The sequence below is a fragment of the Chrysemys picta genome, unplaced genomic scaffold, assembly GCF_011386835.1.
Source record: "Chrysemys picta bellii isolate R12L10 unplaced genomic scaffold, ASM1138683v2 scaf134, whole genome shotgun sequence".
Lineage (NCBI taxonomy): Eukaryota > Metazoa > Chordata > Testudines > Emydidae > Chrysemys > Chrysemys picta.
The window spans coordinates 106,700-128,888 of record NW_027052841.1 but is presented as its reverse complement, the minus strand read 5'-3'; the positions used below and the strand labels follow the sequence as shown (position 1 = coordinate 128,888).

General features: G+C 52.0%; 1 long non-coding RNA gene across 1 annotated transcript in view; it reads left to right on the top strand.

The window, feature by feature from the left end:
• The first annotated feature begins 4,412 nt into the window (after window positions 1-4,412).
• Window positions 4,413-22,189, top strand: part of LOC135978131 (uncharacterized) — a 124,456-nt gene continuing 106,679 nt past the window's right edge. Inside the window, exons 1-3 of the long non-coding RNA XR_010595567.1 lie at window positions 4,413-4,553; window positions 4,917-5,036; window positions 6,136-6,278. This is a non-coding gene — a long non-coding RNA (uncharacterized LOC135978131). The remainder of the gene's footprint in view (window positions 4,554-4,916; window positions 5,037-6,135; window positions 6,279-22,189) is intronic.

Below are 22,189 nucleotides of genomic sequence, written 5' to 3'. Positions count from 1 at the left end.
CCACACAGTGTCACTGTTGTTCCATGAAGGAAATGCTCCATGCATTACCCCGCGTGGCCACACAGTGTCACTGTTCCTCCATGAAGGAAATGCTCCGTGCATTACCTTGGATGGCCACACAGTGTCACTGTTGCTCCATGAAGGAAATGCTCTGTGCATTACCCCGCGTGGCCACACAGTGTCACTGTTGCTCCATGAAGGAAATGCTCCGTGTATTACCTTGGATGGCCACACAGTGTCACTGTTGCTCCATGTAGAAAATGCTCTGTGCATTACCGCGCGTGGCCACACAGTGTCACTGTTGCTCCATGAAGGAAATGCTCTGTGCATTACCCCGCGTGGCCACACAGTGTCACTGTTGCTCCTTAAGTAAATGCTCTCTGCATTACCCGGCATGGCCACACAGTGTCCCTGTTGCTCCATGAAGGAAATGCTCTGTGCATTACCCCGCCTGGCCACACAGTGTCACTGTTGTTCCATGAAGGAAATGCTCCATGCATTACCCCGCGTGGCCACACAGTGTCACTGTTGTTCCATGAAGGAAATGCTCCATGCATTACCCCGCGTGGCCACATAGTGTCACTGTTCCTCCATGAAGGAAATGCTCTGTGCATTACCCCGCCTGGCCACACAGTGTCACTGTTGTTCCATGAAGGAAATGCTCCATGCATTACCCCGCGTGGCCACACAGTGTCACTGTTCCTCCATGTAGAAAATGCTCTGTGCATTACCGCGCGTGGCCACACAGTGTCACTGTTGCTCCATGAAGGAAATGCTCTGTGCATTACCCCGCGTGGCCACACAGTGTCACTGTTGTTCCATGAAGGAAATGCTCCATGCATTACCCCGCGTGGCCACACAGTGTCACTGTTGTTCCATGAAGGAAATGCTCCATGCATTACCCCGCGTGGCCACACAGTGTCACTGTTGCTCCATGAAGGAAATGCTCTGTGCATTACCCCGCGTGGCCACACAGTGTCACTGTTGCTCCTTAAGTAAATGCTCTCTGCATTACCCGGCATGGCCACACAGTGTCCCTGTTGCTCCATGAAGGAAATGCTCTGTGCATTACCCCGCCTGGCCACACAGTGTCACTGTTGTTCCATGAAGGAAATGCTCCATGCATTACCCCGCGTGGCCACATAGTGTCCCTGTTGCTCCATGAAGGAAATGCTCTGTGCATTACCCCGCCTGGCCACACAGTGTCACTGTTGTTCCATGAAGGAAATGCTCCATGCATTACCCCGCGTGGCCACACAGTGTCACTGTTCCTCCATGTAGAAAATGCTCTGTGCATTACCGCGCGTGGCCACACAGTGTCACTGTTGCTCCATGAAGGAAATGCTCTGTGCATTACCCCGCGTGGCCACACAGTGTCACTGTTGCTCCATGAAGGAAATGCTCCGTGTATTACCTTGGATGGCCACACAGTGTCACTGTTGCTCCATGTAGAAAATGCTCTGTGCATTACCGCGCGTGGCCACACAGTGTCACTGTTGCTCCATGAAGGAAATGCTCTGTGCATTACCCCGCGTGGCCACACAGTGTCACTGTTGCTCCTTAAGTAAATGCTCTCTGCATTACCCGGCATGGCCACACAGTGTCCCTGTTGCTCCATGAAGGAAATGCTCTGTGCATTACCCCGCCTGGCCACACAGTGTCACTGTTGTTCCATGAAGGAAATGCTCCATGCATTACCCCGCGTGGCCACACAGTGTCACTGTTGTTCCATGAAGGAAATGCTCCATGCATTACCCCGCGTGGCCACATAGTGTCACTGTTCCTCCATGAAGGAAATGCTCTGTGCATTACCACACGTGGCCACATAGTGTCCCTGTTGCTCCATGAAGGAAATGCTCTGTGCATTACCCCGCCTGGCCACACAGTGTCCCTGTTGCTCCATGAAGGAAATGCTCTGTGCATTACCCCGCCTGGCCACACAGTGTCACTGTTGTTCCATGAAGGAAATGCTCCATGCATTACCCCGCGTGGCCACACAGTGTCACTGTTCCTCCATGTAGAAAATGCTCTGTGCATTACCGCGCGTGGCCACACAGTGTCACTGTTGCTCCATGAAGGAAATGCTCTGTGCATTACCCCGCGTGGCCACACAGTGTCACTGTTGTTCCATGAAGGAAATGCTCCATGCATTACCCCGCGTGGCCACACAGTGTCACTGTTGTTCCATGAAGGAAATGCTCCATGCATTACCCCGCGTGGCCACACAGTGTCACTGTTGCTCCATGAAGGAAATGCTCTGTGCATTACCCCGCGTGGCCACATAGTGTCCCTGTTGCTCCATGAAGGAAATGCTCTGTGCATTACCCCGCGTGGCCACACAGTGTCACTGTTGCTCCTTAAGTAAATGCTCTCTGCATTACCCGGCATGGCCACACAGTGTCCCTGTTCCTCCATGAAGGAAATGCTCTCTGCATTACCCGGCATAGCCACCCAGTGTCCCTGTTGCTCCATGAAGGAAATGCTCTGTGCATTACCACACGTGGCCACACAGTGTCACTGTTGCTCCATGAAGGAAATGCTCCGTGTATTACCTTGGATGGCCACACAGTGTCACTGTTGCTCCATGTAGAAAATGCTCTGTGCATTACCCCGCCTGGCCACACAGTGTCACTGTTCCTCCATGTAGAAAATGCTCTGTGCATTACCGCGCGTGGCCACACAGTGTCACTGTTGCTCCATGAAGGAAATGCTCTGTGCATTACCCCGCGTGGCCACACAGTGTCACTGTTGCTCCTTAAGTAAATGCTCTCTGCATTACCCGGCATGGCCACACAGTGTCCCTGTTGCTCCATGAAGGAAATGCTCTGTGCATTACCCCGCCTGGCCACACAGTGTCACTGTTGTTCCATGAAGGAAATGCTCCATGCATTACCCCGCGTGGCCACACAGTGTCACTGTTGTTCCATGAAGGAAATGCTCCATGCATTACCCCGCGTGGCCACACAGTGTCACTGTTCCTCCATGTAGAAAATGCTCTGTGCATTACCCCGCCTGGCCACACAGTGTCACTGTTCCTCCATGTAGAAAATGCTCTGTGCATTACCGCGCGTGGCCACACAGTGTCACTGTTGCTCCATGAAGGAAATGCTCTGTGCATTACCACACGTGGCCACATAGTGTCCCTGTTGCTCCATGAAGGAAATGCTCTGTGCATTACCCCGCCTGGCCACACAGTGTCACTGTTGTTCCATGAAGGAAATGCTCCGTGTATTACCTTGGATGGCCACACAGTGTCACTGTTGCTCCATGTAGAAAATGCTCTGTGCATTACCTTCGGTGGCCACACATTGTCACTGTTGCTCCATGAAGGAAATGCTCTGTGCATTACCCCACAAGGCCATACGGTGTCACTGTTGTTCCTTAAGGAAATGCTTGTACATTACCCCGTGTGGCCAGAAAGTGTCACATTTGCTCCATGCAGTCGATGCATGCGGGCAGTGGACCCCATGCGTCCCCCGGCTCCTTCCTCACTGCGCTCAGGCTTTGCGGCTCCCGGGAGTGTGAGCTGCCACCATTGCTGCCACTTCAAAGAGCAGGCTCCGGGCTCCGCGCCCCGGCAGTGGCTCACATGCCCGGGAGCCACAGACCCCGAGCACAGCAAGAGGGGAGCTGGGGGGCGCATGGGGGCCTCTGCCCGCATGCATCTGCTGCAGCTGCTGGCGCCCCCGGGGGGGCCGCCTGTCCGCACCCTGGGCAGGAGGGGCAAGGGGCACGGCTGCTCCCCGCTAGCGGCGCTGCCGCCTTTGCAGGGCTCCTCCCCCCCCGCGCCGCACCGGCTCCTCCATGGTGGGGCTCGCTGCCCCCCGCAAGCTGATGTTCTGGCTCTCTGGTGTCTCCGGAAGGCGGTTCCTCCCTGCCAAGGCATGTCACCTCTTTTTGGCACCCCTTAGGGCCATCCTTAGGATTTATGGGTCCCTATGCATTATTATTAAACTGGTGCCCCTATTACTGACGGCAGCCTGAGTTTGCAGCCCGGTGGGGGCGGAAGGACAAAGCAGAAAGAATAATGTCACCGCTGCTCCAGGAGAAACACAGTCTGTATGTTACCCTGCCTGCCCACCGGATGGCATTGATGGTCCAAGGCAGACAGCCCAGACATTACCACGGCTGGCCACCGAGTATCAGTGCAGCGTTGTGGGGGGGGGGAAATGATTTCTGCCTTACCCTGAGTGGCCACGTAGTGTCTGTGTTGCTCCACGAGGGAAATGCTTTGTGCTTTGCCGCGAGTGGCCACCAAGTGTCACTGCTGCTGCATGGGGGACATGCTCTGTGCATTGCCGTGATTGGCCACTGGGTGTCACTGTTGCTCCAGGGCAACTACATTCTGAAAAATACCCCAGGTGGCCTCTAAGATACATGTGTGGTAAAGGCTGAGTACAGATGTCTGCTTCCTTAAGGTGGGGTTCGGTTTGTAATAAAAGTTTTCATCCTTGTTCTGGGTGCAGAGGGAGAATTTCCCTATATTGGGAGCAGTTGATCTTCCTGGACAGGGAGGAGCATGTTCACCTGAGCAGAGGCCTGGAACCGGAAAGGTGAGTACTGGTGCTGAGTTTGTCTTTCTTCCTATGTGTCTCTCTCTGAGGTCTCATATGTTGGCCAACATACTCTCTCTCCCCCCTTGTCCTGTCTCCTTGCATAGAACGTGGGCAATGGTGCATGCTCACAGGCTTGGTCTGGGGCGTCTGCAACCCACTGGGGCATTGGGAGGGGGAAGAGGAGCATGATGGTACGAGATCCTCCATTGGTAGTGGTGGGGGTGACTGTGGGAGTTGACTGTCACTGTTCATCAAGTGGGGCTGATGTACAGTGGATGGGAGAGGGAGGGCAGTATCTCGTACATCAATAGACCTTTGGGCAGTGATGGCTCCTGCTTGGGTTATATGCTGTGTTTGCAGAGGAATCGCCCAGGAGCCCCAGCCAGAGGAGAAACTGGAAGAAGTGAACCTGAGCAGCCTGGACATCCTTGTAAGCAGAGATGAACAGTCCACCGCTTTCTGTCTTCTCCATGACTGTCTGTGAGTGAACAATTATGGCACTCTATTCCTCATCCGTACCACTCTAGTTTTCTTCCACCATTCTCCTGCTGCTCTCTGGCCCTGCTGTATCACGGCACGCAGTGTCACTGTTGCTCCTTAAGGAAATGCTCTGTGCATTACCCCAGGTGTCCACCCAGTGCCACTGTTGCTCCATGGGGGAAATGCTTTGTGCATTACCTGGATTAGCCACCCAGTGTCACTGTTGCTTTATTTGGGAAATGCTCTGTGCAACTATACAGAGTGTCCACCCGGTGTCAATATTGCTCCATGAAGGAAATGCTCTGTGATTACCCGGGGTGGCCACGCAGTCTCATTTTTGCTTCATGAGAGAAATGTTCTGTGCAATTACACTGAGTGGCCACCGGGCGTCACTGCTGTTCCACAGGGGAAAAGCTCTGTCCATTTCCCCGATTGGCCATCTAGTGTCTCTGTTGCTCCATGAAAGAAATGCTCTGTGCAGTCGTCCAACTGGCCGCCCAATGTCACTGCTTCTTCTTAAGGGATTACTCTGAGGGTACTGCAGATGACAACACAATGTCACTGTTGACAATGGGGGAAATTCTTTGTGCATTACCCCTTGTGGCCACCTAGTTAGTCTTGCTCCCTGAAATGCTTTGTGAATTACCTGGATTAGCCACCCAGTGTCACTGTTGCTCCCTTTGGAACTACTTTCTGCATTACCTCGAGTGGCCACCAGGTGCCACTCCTGCTCCCTGAAATGTTTTCTTTATTACCTGGATTAGCCAACAGGTGTCACTGTTGCTCCAGTAGGGTAAGGCTTTGTGCATTACCCAAAGTGGCCACATGGTGTCATTATTACTTCATGTGGGAAATGCTCTGTGCAATTACACCGAGTGGCCACCTGGTGTCACTGTTACTGCCTAAGGGAAATGCTTTGTGCATTCCCCTGACGGGCCACCTGGTATCACTGTTGCTCCACGAGAGAAATGATCACTCAGTTTCTGTTCATCCAGTGGGGCTGATGTAGATGGGATGGGAGAGGGAGGCATGGATGAGGGCAAGATTTCACACACCAATAGAGATTTGTGCAGTGATGGCTCATGCTTGGCTTTTGCAGCTGCGCTTGCAGAGGAATTGGCCAGGAGCCCCAGCCACAGGAGAAGCTGATACAAGTGGATCTGAGCAACCTGGACATCCTTCTAAGCAGATATGAACAGTCCTCAGGTTTCCGCCTCCCAGATAATTGGTTCTGAGTAAGAGGTCAGTGCTTTGAATTCCTCATGTGTGCTCCCTCTAGTTTCTTCACGGGCCGTGTGCTTCCTCGTTGGGTAGGGGATCTGTGGTATCAAGGCTGCGGAGGGGCCAGAGTCTACTCTGCAGAGTGACTATGTCGGGTGCTGTTAAGGGGGCCAATACAGGGAGGAGAAAAGGGAAAGAGACCTGAACCCTGATTACAGGGCAGTCACCCTTTCGTTAGTAAGATATTCCTCCTTTACACACGGCGGGGGAGGAGTCCCCAGTGTGAAAAGATCTGGAAATGAACAGGTAAGGGAGGGATCCTGCTGAGTGTCCCCTTTCCAATCAATCCTCCATCCCTCAGCAACACCCTTCCCGACTTATCTCCTACCCCACCAAGAAAATGACAACTTCGTGCCCCCTAACCTTTAAAAGAAAAGACCCCTCTTATTTGTGAGGCGATCCTGTTAGTAGGGTTAGGTGCACGCACGTGCCGGCTCTGAATACCACCGCATCTACCTACAACATCTCAACATCAACACATTTCAGAAAGGACCGCCACCTCAATCTCTTCAAAAGTAGCCCGAGGAATCTCCTATCTCTATCAACAAAGAGAAACAAGGCCAGGAATTCGGACACAACTAACGGAGCTGTCCGAATCCCTACACTTGACCCTCGTCAGTCTGACAGTGTTCTTTCCTCTGCACAAGAAAACAAAGGGTGAAAGTTGTGGTTGGTTGAGCGGTGTAAATTGGGCAGGGCAAAAGGACTTGAGGAAGGATTACACGGAAGTGAGGATCTGAAAGGAGCCCCCCACCTCTCCTGTTCATTTCCAGACTTTGTGACGTTTGCTTGGTTGGGCCATTTCTTGGCTTTTTTGAGAAAAGGGGCGAATTTTCCACGGTCTCCGCCATCCCCTTACAGCCGCCCCTGCGCCACACCATGTTCCATCTGACCGGGATAGGTTCCAAGTAAGATTTCACTTCAAATCTCAAAAAAGGCAAATAGAAATCATTCTGTGGGAATTTACTGTGACTAAGAGAAACAGAAGTTCAACCCTTCCCAAGTGGTGGAGGGTCGGGGGGAGTGTCTCAGCCACAGGCACAGAAAGGCTCCCCTAGCTTAATCGTGAGAGGTATAAGACCTTACACCCTGGTTACAAGGCAGTCATTTTGCCGGGCGTGTCAAAGTCACCTGTTAATTTGCATGGCAAAGGAGACCAAAACCCTCCTTACAGGGTGGTCCTTAAGCCTGGGGCCTTCCAATGGGCCAGAGCGAAAAGCGCTGTAAAGGAGAGACCTCCGTTCCCTCAGAAGTGGGTGGTCTCGTTGCCCAGCGAGTGCCAACGGCCCAAGAGGAGTTAGAAAGGGGAGACCTGCACCCTTCTGACAGGGAGAGGTCAACGGCACGGGGCATTTTAAAGGCTAGGTCCTAAGGAGCTCAAACCCACAGAGACCTCAACCCTTTTTAAAGGGGGTTCGCTCCGCCTCAGGTATGGAAGGGATCCATAAAGCATTTTGGTTGGTAAGGAATGGACCTTGATCCTTGTTTACAGGGAGGTCCTTTTACCGGGCACCTGAAGGGGGATTAAGCCTGTGAGGAGAAGTGTCGAACCCGATCCCTCGGTACAGGGGTGCGGTGTGTGCTGTGTGTGCGTTGTGTGCAGCCGTTGGCCGTGGCTTTTTCTTCCCTTTTCCTGCAGTTTCTTTGGTGCTTGTGTCATCTTGTTCATTTTGTCCTTTGAGTTGCTAGAAAGAGAGAGGTGAAGCGGGTTAGGTGTGGCTCAGTAGAGAGCACGCGTACAAGGTAGATTCAGATGACATTGGCAAGGTACTCGGCCCTGCCGGAAATTACCCTAATTCCTTCTTTTCGGCACCGATCTCTTTCAGAACGGAGGAGAGCTTGCGGCAGAAGGCGGGTCCAGGTGGATGCAGAGGACGCGGGCTTTGACTTGGCTGAGTGCGTGAGTGAGGAGGGCACGGGACAGCTAGTAGGACAAACCCTGAACCCTCTCAAGAGGCTGGTTTCTAGAACTACCTTCCAAATGGCAGTGTTACCTTGTGAAAGACAGGGAAAGACCCACACCCTAGTTAGAGGGCGCTCACTTTGGACCTTGGCGTGAAGAGGGCCAATGTAGGGAGGAGAAAAGGGAAAGCGACCTGAACCCTGATTACAGGGCAGTCACCCTTTTTTTAGTAAAATATACCTCCTTTACACTGTTGGGGTGGGGGAGTCCTGAATGTGAAAAGATCTGGAAATGAACAGGTAAGGGAGGGATCCTGCTGAGTGTCCCCTTTCCAATCAATCCTCCATCCCTCAGCGACACCCTTCCCGACTTAGCTCCTACCCCACCAAGAAAATGACAACTTTGTGCCCCCTACCTTTACCAAAAAGGACCCCTCTGACTTGTGACGCGGTCCTGTTAGTAGGGTTAGGTGCACCCACGTGCCGGCTCTGAATACCACCGCATCTACCTACAACATCTAACACATTTCAGAAAGGACCGCCACATCAATCTCTTCAAAGGTAGCCCGAGGAATCTCCTCTCTTTATCACCAAAGAGACACAAGGCCAGGAATTCGGACACAACTAACGGAGCTGTCCGAATCCCTGCAGTTGGGGCTCGTCAGTCCGACAGTGTTCTTTCTTGTGCACAAGAAAACAAAGGGTGAAAGTTGTGGTTGGTTGAGCGGTGTAAATTGGGCAGGGCAAAAGGACTTGAGGAAGGATTACACGGAAGTGAGGGTCTGAAAGGAGCCCCCCAACTCCCTGTTCATTTCCAGACTTTGTGACGTTTGCTTGGTTGGGCCATTTCTTGGCTTTTTTGAGAAAAGGGGCGAATTTTCCACGGCCTCCGCCATCCTCTTACAGCCGCCCCTTCGCCACACCATGTTCCATCTGACCGGGATAGGTCCTGAGTAAGATTTCACTTCAAATCTCAAAAAAGCCAAGTAGAAATCATTCTGTGGGAATTTACTGTGACTAAGAGAAACAGAAGTTCAACCCTTCTCAAGTGCTGGAGGGTCGGGGGGAGTCGCTCAGGCACAGAAAGGCTCCCCTAGCTTAAGCGTGAGAGGTATAAGACCTTACACCCTGGTTACAGGGCAGTCATTTTGCTGGGCGTGTCAAAGTGACCTGTTAATTTGCATGGCAAAGGAGACCGAAACCCTCCTTATAGGGTGGTCCTTAAGCCTGGGGCCTTCCAATGGGCCAGAGCGAAAAGCGCTGTAAAGGAGAGACCTCCGTTCCCTCAGAAGTGGGTGGTCTCGTTGCCCAGCGAGTGCCAACGGCCCAGGAGGAGTTAGAAAGGGGAGACCTGCACCCTTCTGACAGGGAGAGGTCAACGGCACGGGGCATTTTAAAGGCTAGGTCCTAAGGAGCTCAAACCCACAGAGACCTCAACCCTTTTTAAAGGTGGTTTGCTCCGCCTCAGCTATGGAAGGGATCCATAAAGCATTTTGGTTGGTAAGGAATGGACCTTGATCCTTGTTTACAGGGAGGTCCTTTTACCGGGCACCTGAAGGGGGATTAAGCCTGTGAGGAGAAGTGTCGAACCCGATCCCTCGGTACAGGGGTGCGGTGTGTACTGTGTGTGCGTTGTGTGCAGCCGTTGGCCGTGGCTTTTTCTTCCCTTTTCCTGCAGTTTCTTTGGTGCTTGTGTCATCTTGTTCATTTTGTCCTTTGAGTTGCTAGAAAGAGAGAGGTGAAGCGGGTTAGGTGTGGCTCAGTAGAGAGCACGTGTACAAGGTAGATTCAGATGACATTGGCAAGGTACTCGGCCCTGCCGGAAATTACCCTAATTCCTTCTTTTCGGCACCGATCTCTTTCAGAACGGAGGAGAGCTTGCGGCAGAAGGCGGGTCCAGGTGGATGCAGAGGACGCGGGCTTTGACTTGGCTGAGTGCGTGAGTGAGGAGGGCACGGGACAGCTAGTAGGACAAACCCTGAACCCTCTCAAGAGGCTGGTTTCTAGAACTACCTTCCAAATGGCAGTGTTACCTTGTGAAAGACAGGGAAAGACCCACACCCTAGTTAGAGGGCGCTCACTTTGGACCTTGGCGTGAAGAGGGCCAATGTAGGGAGGAGAAAAGGGAAAGCGACCTGAACCCTGATTACAGGGCAGTCACCCTTTTTTTAGTAAAATATACCTCCTTTACACTGTTGGGGTGGGGGAGTCCTGAATGTGAAAAGATCTGGAAATGAACAGGTAAGGGAGGGATCCTGCTGAGTGTCCCCTTTCCAATCAATCCTCCATCCCTCAGCGACACCCTTCCCGACTTAGCTCCTACCCCACCAAGAAAATGACAACTTTGTGCCCCCTACCTTTACCAAAAAAGACCCCTCTGACTTGTGACGCGGTCCTGTTAGTAGGGTTAGGTGCACCCACGTGCCGGCTCTGAATACCACCGCATCTACCTACAACATCTCAACATCAACACATTTCAGAAAGGACCGCCACATCAATCTCTTCAAAGGTAGCCCGAGGAATCTCCTCTCTTTATCACCAAAGAGACACAAGGCCAGGAATTCGGACACAACTAACGGAGCTGTCCGAATCCCTGCAGTTGGGGCTCGTCAGTCCGACAGTGTTCTTTCTTGTGCACAAGAAAACAAAGGGTGAAAGTTGTGGTTGGTTGAGCGGTGTAAATTGGGCAGGGCAAAAGGACTTGAGGAAGGATTACACGGAAGTGAGGGTCTGAAAGGAGCCCCCCAACTCCCTGTTCATTTCCAGACTTTGTGACGTTTGCTTGGTTGGGCCATTTCTTGGCTTTTTTGAGAAAAGGGGCGAATTTTCCACGGCCTCCGCCATCCTCTTACAGCCGCCCCTTCGCCACACCATGTTCCATCTGACCGGGATAGGTCCTGAGTAAGATTTCACTTCAAATCTCAAAAAAGCCAAGTAGAAATCATTCTGTGGGAATTTACTGTGACTAAGAGAAACAGAAGTTCAACCCTTCTCAAGTGCTGGAGGGTCGGGGGGAGTCGCTCAGGCACAGAAAGGCTCCCCTAGCTTAAGCGTGAGAGGTATAAGACCTTACACCCTGGTTACAGGGCAGTCATTTTGCTGGGCGTGTCAAAGTGACCTGTTAATTTGCATGGCAAAGGAGACCGAAACCCTCCTTATAGGGTGGTCCTTAAGCCTGGGGCCTTCCAATGGGCCAGAGCGAAAAGCGCTGTAAAGGAGAGACCTCCGTTCCCTCAGAAGTGGGTGGTCTCGTTGCCCAGCGAGTGCCAACGGCCCAGGAGGAGTTAGAAAGGGGAGACCTGCACCCTTCTGACAGGGAGAGGTCAACGGCACGGGGCATTTTAAAGGCTAGGTCCTAAGGAGCTCAAACCCACAGAGACCTCAACCCTTTTTAAAGGGGGTTTGCTCCGCCTCAGCTATGGAAGGGATCCATAAAGCATTTTGGTTGGTAAGGAATGGACCTTGATCCTTGTTTACAGGGAGGTCCTTTTACCGGGCACCTGAAGGGGGATTAAGCCTGTGAGGAGAAGTGTCGAACCCGATCCCTCGGTACAGGGGTGCGGTGTGTACTGTGTGTGCGTTGTGTGCAGCCGTTGGCCGTGGCTTTTTCTTCCCTTTTCCTGCAGTTTCTTTGGTGCTTGTGTCATCTTGTTCATTTTGTCCTTTGAGTTGCTAGAAAGAGAGAGGTGAAGCGGGTTAGGTGTGGCTCAGTAGAGAGCACGTGTACAAGGTAGATTCAGATGACATTGGCAAGGTACTCGGCCCTGCCGGAAATTACCCTAATTCCTTCTTTTCGGCACCGATCTCTTTCAGAACGGAGGAGAGCTTGCGGCAGAAGGCGGGTCCAGGTGGATGCAGAGGACGCGGGCTTTGACTTGGCTGAGTGCGTGAGTGAGGAGGGCATGGGACAGCTAGTAGGACAAACCCTGAACCCTCTCAAGAGGCTGGTTTCTAGAACTACCTTCCAAATGGCAGTGTTACCTTGTGAAAGACAGGGAAAGATCCACACCCTAGTTAGAGGGCGCTCACTTTGGACCTTGGAGTGAAGAGGGCCAATGTAGGGAGGAGAAAAGGGAAAGCGACCTGAACTCTGATTACAGGGCAGTCACCCTTTTTTTAGTAAAATATACCTCCTTTACACTGTTGGGGTGGGGGAGTCCTGAATGTGAAAAGATCTGGAAATGAACAGGTAAGGGAGGGATCCTGCTGAGTGTCCCCTTTCCAATCAATCCTCCATCCCTCAGCGACACCCTTCCCGACTTAGCTCCTACCCCACCAAGAAAATGACAACTTTGTGCCCCCTACCTTTACCAAAAAAGACCCCTCTGACTTGTGACGCGGTCCTGTTAGTAGGGTTAGGTGCACCCACGTGCCGGCTCTGAATACCACCGCATCTACCTACAACATCTCAACATCAACACATTTCAGAAAGGACCGCCACATCAATCTCTTCAAAGGTAGCCCGAGGAATCTCCTCTCTTTATCACCAAAGAGACACAAGGCCAGGAATTCGGACACAACTAACGGAGCTGTCCGAATCCCTGCAGTTGGGGCTCGTCAGTCCGACAGTGTTCTTTCTTGTGCACAAGAAAACAAAGGGTGAAAGTTGTGGTTGGTTGAGCGGTGTAAATTGGGCAGGGCAAAAGGACTTGAGGAAGGATTACACGGAAGTGAGGGTCCGAAAGGAGCCCCCCAACTCCCCTGTTCATTTCCAGACTTTGTGACGTTTGCTTGGTTGGGCCATTTCTTGGCTTTTTAGAGAAAAGGGGCGAATTTTCCACGGCCTCCGCCATCCCCTTACAGCCGCCCCTTCGCCACACCATGTTCCATCTGACCGAGATAGGTCCCGAGTAAGATTTCACTTCAAATCTCAAAAAAGCCAAGTAGAAATCAGTCTGTGGGAATTTACTGTGACTAAGAGAAACAGAAGTTCAACCCTTCTCAAGTGCTGGAGGGTCGGGGGGAGTCGCTCAGGCACAGAAAGGCTCCCCTAGCTTAAGCGTGAGAGGTATAAGACCTTACACCCTGGTTACAGGGCAGTCATTTTGCCGGGCGTGTCAAAGTGACCTGTTAATTTGCATGGCAAAGGAGACCGAAACCCTCCTTACAGGGTGGTCCTTAAGCCTGGGGCCTTCCAATGGGCCAGAGCGAAAAGCGCTGTAAAGAAGAGACCTCCGTTCCCTCAGAAGTGGGTGGTCTCGTTGCCCAGCGAGTGCCAACGGCCCAAGAGGAGTTAGAAAGGGGAGACCTGCACCCTTCTGACAGGGAGAGGTCAACGGCACGGGGCATTTTAAAGGCTAGGTCCTAAGGAGCTCAAACCCACAGAGACCTCAACCCTTTTTAAAGGGGGTTCGCTCCGCCTCAGGTATGGAAGGGATCCATAAAGCATTTTGGTTTGTAAGGAATGGACCTTGATCCTTGTTTACAGGGAGGTCCTTTTACCGGGCACCTGAAGGGGGATTAAGCCTGTGAGGAGAAGTGTCGAACCCGATCCCTCGGTACAGGGGTGCGGTGTGTGCTGTGTGTGCGTTGTGTGCAGCCGTTGGCCGTGGCTTTTTCTTCCCTTTTCCTGCAGTTTCTTTGGTGCTTGTGTCATCTTGTTCATTTTGTCCTTTGAGTTGCTAGAAAGAGAGAGGTGAAGCGGGTTAGGTGTGGCTCAGTAGAGAGCACGCGTACAAGGTAGATTCAGATGACATTGGCAAGGTACTCGGCCCTGCCGGAAATTACCCTAATTCCTTCTTTTCGGCACCGATCTCTTTCAGAACGGAGGAGAGCTTGCGGCAGAAGGCGGGTCCAGGTGGATGCAGAGGACGCGGGCTTTGACTTGGCTGAGTGCGTGAGTGAGGAGGGCACGGGACAGCTAGTAGGACAAACCCTGAACCCTCTCAAGAGGCTGGTTTCTAGAACTACCTTCCAAATGGCAGTGTTACCTTGTGAAAGACAGGGAAAGACCCACACCCTAGTTAGAGGGCGCTCACTTTGGACCTTGGCGTGAAGAGGGCCAATGTAGGGAGGAGAAAAGGGAAAGCGACCTGAACCCTGATTACAGGGCAGTCACCCTTTTTTTAGTAAAATATACCTCCTTTACACTGTTGGGGTGGGGGAGTCCTGAATGTGAAAAGATCTGGAAATGAACAGGTAAGGGAGGGATCCTGCTGAGTGTCCCCTTTCCAATCAATCCTCCATCCCTCAGCGACACCCTTCCCGACTTAGCTCCTACCCCACCAAGAAAATGACAACTTTGTGCCCCCTACCTTTACCAAAAAGGACCCCTCTGACTTGTGACGCGGTCCTGTTAGTAGGGTTAGGTGCACCCACGTGCCGGCTCTGAATACCACCGCATCTACCTACAACATCTAACACATTTCAGAAAGGACCGCCACATCAATCTCTTCAAAGGTAGCCCGAGGAATCTCCTCTCTTTATCACCAAAGAGACACAAGGCCAGGAATTCGGACACAACTAACGGAGCTGTCCGAATCCCTGCAGTTGGGGCTCGTCAGTCCGACAGTGTTCTTTCTTGTGCACAAGAAAACAAAGGGTGAAAGTTGTGGTTGGTTGAGCGGTGTAAATTGGGCAGGGCAAAAGGACTTGAGGAAGGATTACACGGAAGTGAGGGTCTGAAAGGAGCCCCCCAACTCCCTGTTCATTTCCAGACTTTGTGACGTTTGCTTGGTTGGGCCATTTCTTGGCTTTTTTGAGAAAAGGGGCGAATTTTCCACGGCCTCCGCCATCCTCTTACAGCCGCCCCTTCGCCACACCATGTTCCATCTGACCGGGATAGGTCCTGAGTAAGATTTCACTTCAAATCTCAAAAAAGCCAAGTAGAAATCATTCTGTGGGAATTTACTGTGACTAAGAGAAACAGAAGTTCAACCCTTCTCAAGTGCTGGAGGGTCGGGGGGAGTCGCTCAGGCACAGAAAGGCTCCCCTAGCTTAAGCGTGAGAGGTATAAGACCTTACACCCTGGTTACAGGGCAGTCATTTTGCTGGGCGTGTCAAAGTGACCTGTTAATTTGCATGGCAAAGGAGACCGAAACCCTCCTTATAGGGTGGTCCTTAAGCCTGGGGCCTTCCAATGGGCCAGAGCGAAAAGCGCTGTAAAGGAGAGACCTCCGTTCCCTCAGAAGTGGGTGGTCTCGTTGCCCAGCGAGTGCCAACGGCCCAGGAGGAGTTAGAAAGGGGAGACCTGCACCCTTCTGACAGGGAGAGGTCAACGGCACGGGGCATTTTAAAGGCTAGGTCCTAAGGAGCTCAAACCCACAGAGACCTCAACCCTTTTTAAAGGTGGTTTGCTCCGCCTCAGCTATGGAAGGGATCCATAAAGCATTTTGGTTGGTAAGGAATGGACCTTGATCCTTGTTTACAGGGAGGTCCTTTTACCGGGCACCTGAAGGGGGATTAAGCCTGTGAGGAGAAGTGTCGAACCCGATCCCTCGGTACAGGGGTGCGGTGTGTACTGTGTGTGCGTTGTGTGCAGCCGTTGGCCGTGGCTTTTTCTTCCCTTTTCCTGCAGTTTCTTTGGTGCTTGTGTCATCTTGTTCATTTTGTCCTTTGAGTTGCTAGAAAGAGAGAGGTGAAGCGGGTTAGGTGTGGCTCAGTAGAGAGCACGTGTACAAGGTAGATTCAGATGACATTGGCAAGGTACTCGGCCCTGCCGGAAATTACCCTAATTCCTTCTTTTCGGCACCGATCTCTTTCAGAACGGAGGAGAGCTTGCGGCAGAAGGCGGGTCCAGGTGGATGCAGAGGACGCGGGCTTTGACTTGGCTGAGTGCGTGAGTGAGGAGGGCACGGGACAGCTAGTAGGACAAACCCTGAACCCTCTCAAGAGGCTGGTTTCTAGAACTACCTTCCAAATGGCAGTGTTACCTTGTGAAAGACAGGGAAAGACCCACACCCTAGTTAGAGGGCGCTCACTTTGGACCTTGGCGTGAAGAGGGCCAATGTAGGGAGGAGAAAAGGGAAAGCGACCTGAACCCTGATTACAGGGCAGTCACCCTTTTTTTAGTAAAATATACCTCCTTTACACTGTTGGGGTGGGGGAGTCCTGAATGTGAAAAGATCTGGAAATGAACAGGTAAGGGAGGGATCCTGCTGAGTGTCCCCTTTCCAATCAATCCTCCATCCCTCAGCGACACCCTTCCCGACTTAGCTCCTACCCCACCAAGAAAATGACAACTTTGTGCCCCCTACCTTTACCAAAAAAGACCCCTCTGACTTGTGACGCGGTCCTGTTAGTAGGGTTAGGTGCACCCACGTGCCGGCTCTGAATACCACCGCATCTACCTACAACATCTCAACATCAACACATTTCAGAAAGGACCGCCACATCAATCTCTTCAAAGGTAGCCCGAGGAATCTCCTCTCTTTATCACCAAAGAGACACAAGGCCAGGAATTCGGACACAACTAACGGAGCTGTCCGAATCCCTGCAGTTGGGGCTCGTCAGTCCGACAGTGTTCTTTCTTGTGCACAAGAAAACAAAGGGTGAAAGTTGTGGTTGGTTGAGCGGTGTAAATTGGGCAGGGCAAAAGGACTTGAGGAAGGATTACACGGAAGTGAGGGTCTGAAAGGAGCCCCCCAACTCCCTGTTCATTTCCAGACTTTGTGACGTTTGCTTGGTTGGGCCATTTCTTGGCTTTTTTGAGAAAAGGGGCGAATTTTCCACGGCCTCCGCCATCCTCTTACAGCCGCCCCTTCGCCACACCATGTTCCATCTGACCGGGATAGGTCCTGAGTAAGATTTCACTTCAAATCTCAAAAAAGCCAAGTAGAAATCATTCTGTGGGAATTTACTGTGACTAAGAGAAACAGAAGTTCAACCCTTCTCAAGTGCTGGAGGGTCGGGGGGAGTCGCTCAGGCACAGAAAGGCTCCCCTAGCTTAAGCGTGAGAGGTATAAGACCTTACACCCTGGTTACAGGGCAGTCATTTTGCTGGGCGTGTCAAAGTGACCTGTTAATTTGCATGGCAAAGGAGACCGAAACCCTCCTTATAGGGTGGTCCTTAAGCCTGGGGCCTTCCAATGGGCCAGAGCGAAAAGCGCTGTAAAGGAGAGACCTCCGTTCCCTCAGAAGTGGGTGGTCTCGTTGCCCAGCGAGTGCCAACGGCCCAGGAGGAGTTAGAAAGGGGAGACCTGCACCCTTCTGACAGGGAGAGGTCAACGGCACGGGGCATTTTAAAGGCTAGGTCCTAAGGAGCTCAAACCCACAGAGACCTCAACCCTTTTTAAAGGGGGTTTGCTCCGCCTCAGCTATGGAAGGGATCCATAAAGCATTTTGGTTGGTAAGGAATGGACCTTGATCCTTGTTTACAGGGAGGTCCTTTTACCGGGCACCTGAAGGGGGATTAAGCCTGTGAGGAGAAGTGTCGAACCCGATCCCTCGGTACAGGGGTGCGGTGTGTACTGTGTGTGCGTTGTGTGCAGCCGTTGGCCGTGGCTTTTTCTTCCCTTTTCCTGCAGTTTCTTTGGTGCTTGTGTCATCTTGTTCATTTTGTCCTTTGAGTTGCTAGAAAGAGAGAGGTGAAGCGGGTTAGGTGTGGCTCAGTAGAGAGCACGTGTACAAGGTAGATTCAGATGACATTGGCAAGGTACTCGGCCCTGCCGGAAATTACCCTAATTCCTTCTTTTCGGCACCGATCTCTTTCAGAACGGAGGAGAGCTTGCGGCAGAAGGCGGGTCCAGGTGGATGCAGAGGACGCGGGCTTTGACTTGGCTGAGTGCGTGAGTGAGGAGGGCATGGGACAGCTAGTAGGACAAACCCTGAACCCTCTCAAGAGGCTGGTTTCTAGAACTACCTTCCAAATGGCAGTGTTACCTTGTGAAAGACAGGGAAAGATCCACACCCTAGTTAGAGGGCGCTCACTTTGGACCTTGGAGTGAAGAGGGCCAATGTAGGGAGGAGAAAAGGGAAAGCGACCTGAACTCTGATTACAGGGCAGTCACCCTTTTTTTAGTAAAATATACCTCCTTTACACTGTTGGGGTGGGGGAGTCCTGAATGTGAAAAGATCTGGAAATGAACAGGTAAGGGAGGGATCCTGCTGAGTGTCCCCTTTCCAATCAATCCTCCATCCCTCAGCGACACCCTTCCCGACTTAGCTCCTACCCCACCAAGAAAATGACAACTTTGTGCCCCCTACCTTTACCAAAAAAGACCCCTCTGACTTGTGACGCGGTCCTGTTAGTAGGGTTAGGTGCACCCACGTGCCGGCTCTGAATACCACCGCATCTACCTACAACATCTCAACATCAACACATTTCAGAAAGGACCGCCACATCAATCTCTTCAAAGGTAGCCCGAGGAATCTCCTCTCTTTATCACCAAAGAGACACAAGGCCAGGAATTCGGACACAACTAACGGAGCTGTCCGAATCCCTGCAGTTGGGGCTCGTCAGTCCGACAGTGTTCTTTCTTGTGCACAAGAAAACAAAGGGTGAAAGTTGTGGTTGGTTGAGCGGTGTAAATTGGGCAGGGCAAAAGGACTTGAGGAAGGATTACACGGAAGTGAGGGTCCGAAAGGAGCCCCCCAACTCCCCTGTTCATTTCCAGACTTTGTGACGTTTGCTTGGTTGGGCCATTTCTTGGCTTTTTAGAGAAAAGGGGCGAATTTTCCACGGCCTCCGCCATCCCCTTACAGCCGCCCCTTCGCCACACCATGTTCCATCTGACCGAGATAGGTCCCGAGTAAGATTTCACTTCAAATCTCAAAAAAGCCAAGTAGAAATCAGTCTGTGGGAATTTACTGTGACTAAGAGAAACAGAAGTTCAACCCTTCTCAAGTGCTGGAGGGTCGGGGGGAGTCGCTCAGGCACAGAAAGGCTCCCCTAGCTTAAGCGTGAGAGGTATAAGACCTTACACCCTGGTTACAGGGCAGTCATTTTGCCGGGCGTGTCAAAGTGACCTGTTAATTTGCATGGCAAAGGAGACCGAAACCCTCCTTACAGGGTGGTCCTTAAGCCTGGGGCCTTCCAATGGGCCAGAGCGAAAAGCGCTGTAAAGAAGAGACCTCCGTTCCCTCAGAAGTGGGTGGTCTCGTTGCCCAGCGAGTGCCAACGGCCCAAGAGGAGTTAGAAAGGGGAGACCTGCACCCTTCTGACAGGGAGAGGTCAACGGCACGGGGCATTTTAAAGGCTAGGTCCTAAGGAGCTCAAACCCACAGAGACCTCAACCCTTTTTAAAGGGGGTTCGCTCCGCCTCAGGTATGGAAGGGATCCATAAAGCATTTTGGTTTGTAAGGAATGGACCTTGATCCTTGTTTACAGGGAGGTCCTTTTACCGGGCACCTGAAGGGGGATTAAGCCTGTGAGGAGAAGTGTCGAACCCGATCCCTCGGTACAGGGGTGCGGTGTGTGCTGTGTGTGCGGTGTGTGCAGCCGTTCGCCGTGGCTTTGTCTTCCCTTTTCCTGCAGTTTCTTTGGTGCTTGTGTCATCTTGTTCATTTTGTCCTTTGAGTTGCTAGAAAGAGAGAGGTGAAGCGGGTTAGGTGTGACTCAGTAGAGAGCACGCGTACAAGGTAGATTCAGATGAAATTGGCAAGATACTCGGCCCTGCCGGAAATTACCCTAATTCCTTCTTTTCGGCACCGATCTCTTTCAGAACGGAGGAGAGCTTGCGGCAGAAGGCGGGTCCAGGTGGATGCAGAGGACGCGGGCTTTGACTTGGCTGAGTGCGTGAGTGAGGAGGGCACGGGACAGCTAGTAGGACAAACCCTGAACCCTCTCAAGAGGCTGGTTTCTAGAACTACCTTCCAAATGGCAGTGTTACCTTGTGAAAGACAGGGAAAGACCCACACCCTAGTTAGAGGGCGCTCACTTTGGACCTTGGCGTGAAGAGGGCCAATGTAGGGAGGAGAAAAGGGAAAGCGACCTGAACCCTGATTACAGGGCAGTCACCCTTTTTTTAGTAAAATATACCTCCTTTACACTGTTGGGGTGGGGGAGTCCTGAATGTGAAAAGATCTGGAAATGAACAGGTAAGGGAGGGATCCTGCTGAGTGTCCCCTTTCCAATCAATCCTCCATCCCTCAGCGACACCCTTCCCGACTTAGCTCCGACCCCACCAAGAAAATGACAACTTTGTGCCCCCTACCTTTACCAAAAAAGACCCCTCTGACTTGTGACGCGGTCCTGTTAGTAGGGTTAGGTGCACCCACGTGCCGGCTCTGCATACCACCGCATCTACCTACAACATCTCAACATCAACACATTTCAGAAAGGACCGCCACATCAATCTCTTCAAAGGTAGCCCGAGGAATCTCCTCTCTTTATCACCAAAGAGACACAAGGCCAGGAATTCGGACACAACTAACGGAGCTGTCCGAATCCCTGCAGTTGGGGCTCGTCAGTCCGACAGTGTTCTTTCTTGTGCACAAGAAAACAAAGGGTGAAAGTTGTGGTTGGTTGAGCGGTGTAAATTGGGCAGGGCAAAAGGACTTGAGGAAGGATTACACGGAAGTGAGGGTCTGAAAGGAGCCCACCAACCCCCGTGTTCATTTCCAGACTTTGTGACGTTTGCTTGGTTGGGCCATTTCTTGGCTTTTTTGAGAAAAGGGGCGAATTTTCCACGGCCTCCGCCATCCCCTTACAGCCGCCCCTTCGCCACACCATGTTCCATCTGACCGGGATAGGTCCCGAGTAAGATTTCACTTCAAATCTCAAAAAAGCCAAGTAGAAATCATTCTGTGGGAATTTACTGTGACTAAGAGAAACAGAAGTTCAACCCTTCTCAAGTGCTGGAGGGTCGGGGGGAGTCGCTCAGGCACAGAAAGGCTCCCCTAGCTTAAGCGTGAGAAGTATAAGACCTTACACCCTGGTTACAGGGCAGTCATTTTGCCGGGCGTGTCAAAGTGACCTGTTAATTTGCATGGCAAAGGAGACCGAAACCCTCCTTATAGGGTGGTCCTTAAGCCTGGGGTCTTCCAATGGGCCAGAGCGAAAAGCGCTGTAAAGGAGAGACCTCCGTTCCCTCAGAAGTGGGTGGTCTCGTTGCCCAGCGAGTGCCAACGGCCCAGGAGGAGTTAGAAAGGGGAGACCTGCACCCTTCTGACAGGGAGAGGTCAACGGCACGGGGCATTTTAAAGGCTAGGTCCTAAGGAGCTCAAACCCACAGAGACCTCAACCCTTTTTAAAGGGGGTTTGCTCCGCCTCACCTATGGAAGGGATCCATAAAGCATTTTGGTTGGTAAGGAATGGACCTTGATCCTTGTTTACAGGGAGGTCCTTTTACCGGGCACCTGAAGGGGGATTAAGCCTGTGAGGAGAAGTGTCGAACCCGATCCCTCGGTACAGGGGTGCGGTGTGTGCTGTGTGTGCGGTGTGTGCAGCCGTTGGCCGTGGCTTTGTCTTCCCTTTTCCTGCAGTTTCTTTGGTGCTTGTGTCATCTTGTTCATTTTGTCCTTTGAGTTGCTAGAAAGAGAGAGGTGAAGCGGGTTAGGTGTGACTCAGTAGAGAGCACGCGTACAAGGTAGATTCAGATGAAATTGGCAAGATACTCGGCCCTGCCGGAAATTACCCTGATTCCTTCTTTTCGGCACCGATCTCTTTCAGAACGGAGGAGAGCTTGCGGCAGAAGGCGGGTCCAGGTGGATGCAGAGGACGCGGGCCTTTGACTTGGCTGAGTGCGTGAGTGAGGAGGGGCACGGGACAGCTAGTAGGACAAACCCTGAACCCTCTCAAGAGGCTGGTTTCTAGAACTACCTTCCAAATGGCAGTGTTACCTTGTGAAAGACAGGGAAAGACCCACACCCTAGTTAGAGGGCGCTCACTTTGGACCTTGGAGTGAAGAGGGCCAATGTAGGGAGGAGAAAAGGGAAAGCGACCTGAACCCTGATTACAGGGCAGTCACCCTTTTTTTAGTAAAATATACCTCCTTTACACTGTTGGGGTGGGGGAGTCCTGAATGTGAAAAGATCTGGAAATGAACAGGTAAGGGAGGGATCCTGCTGAGTGTCCCCTTTCCAATCAATCC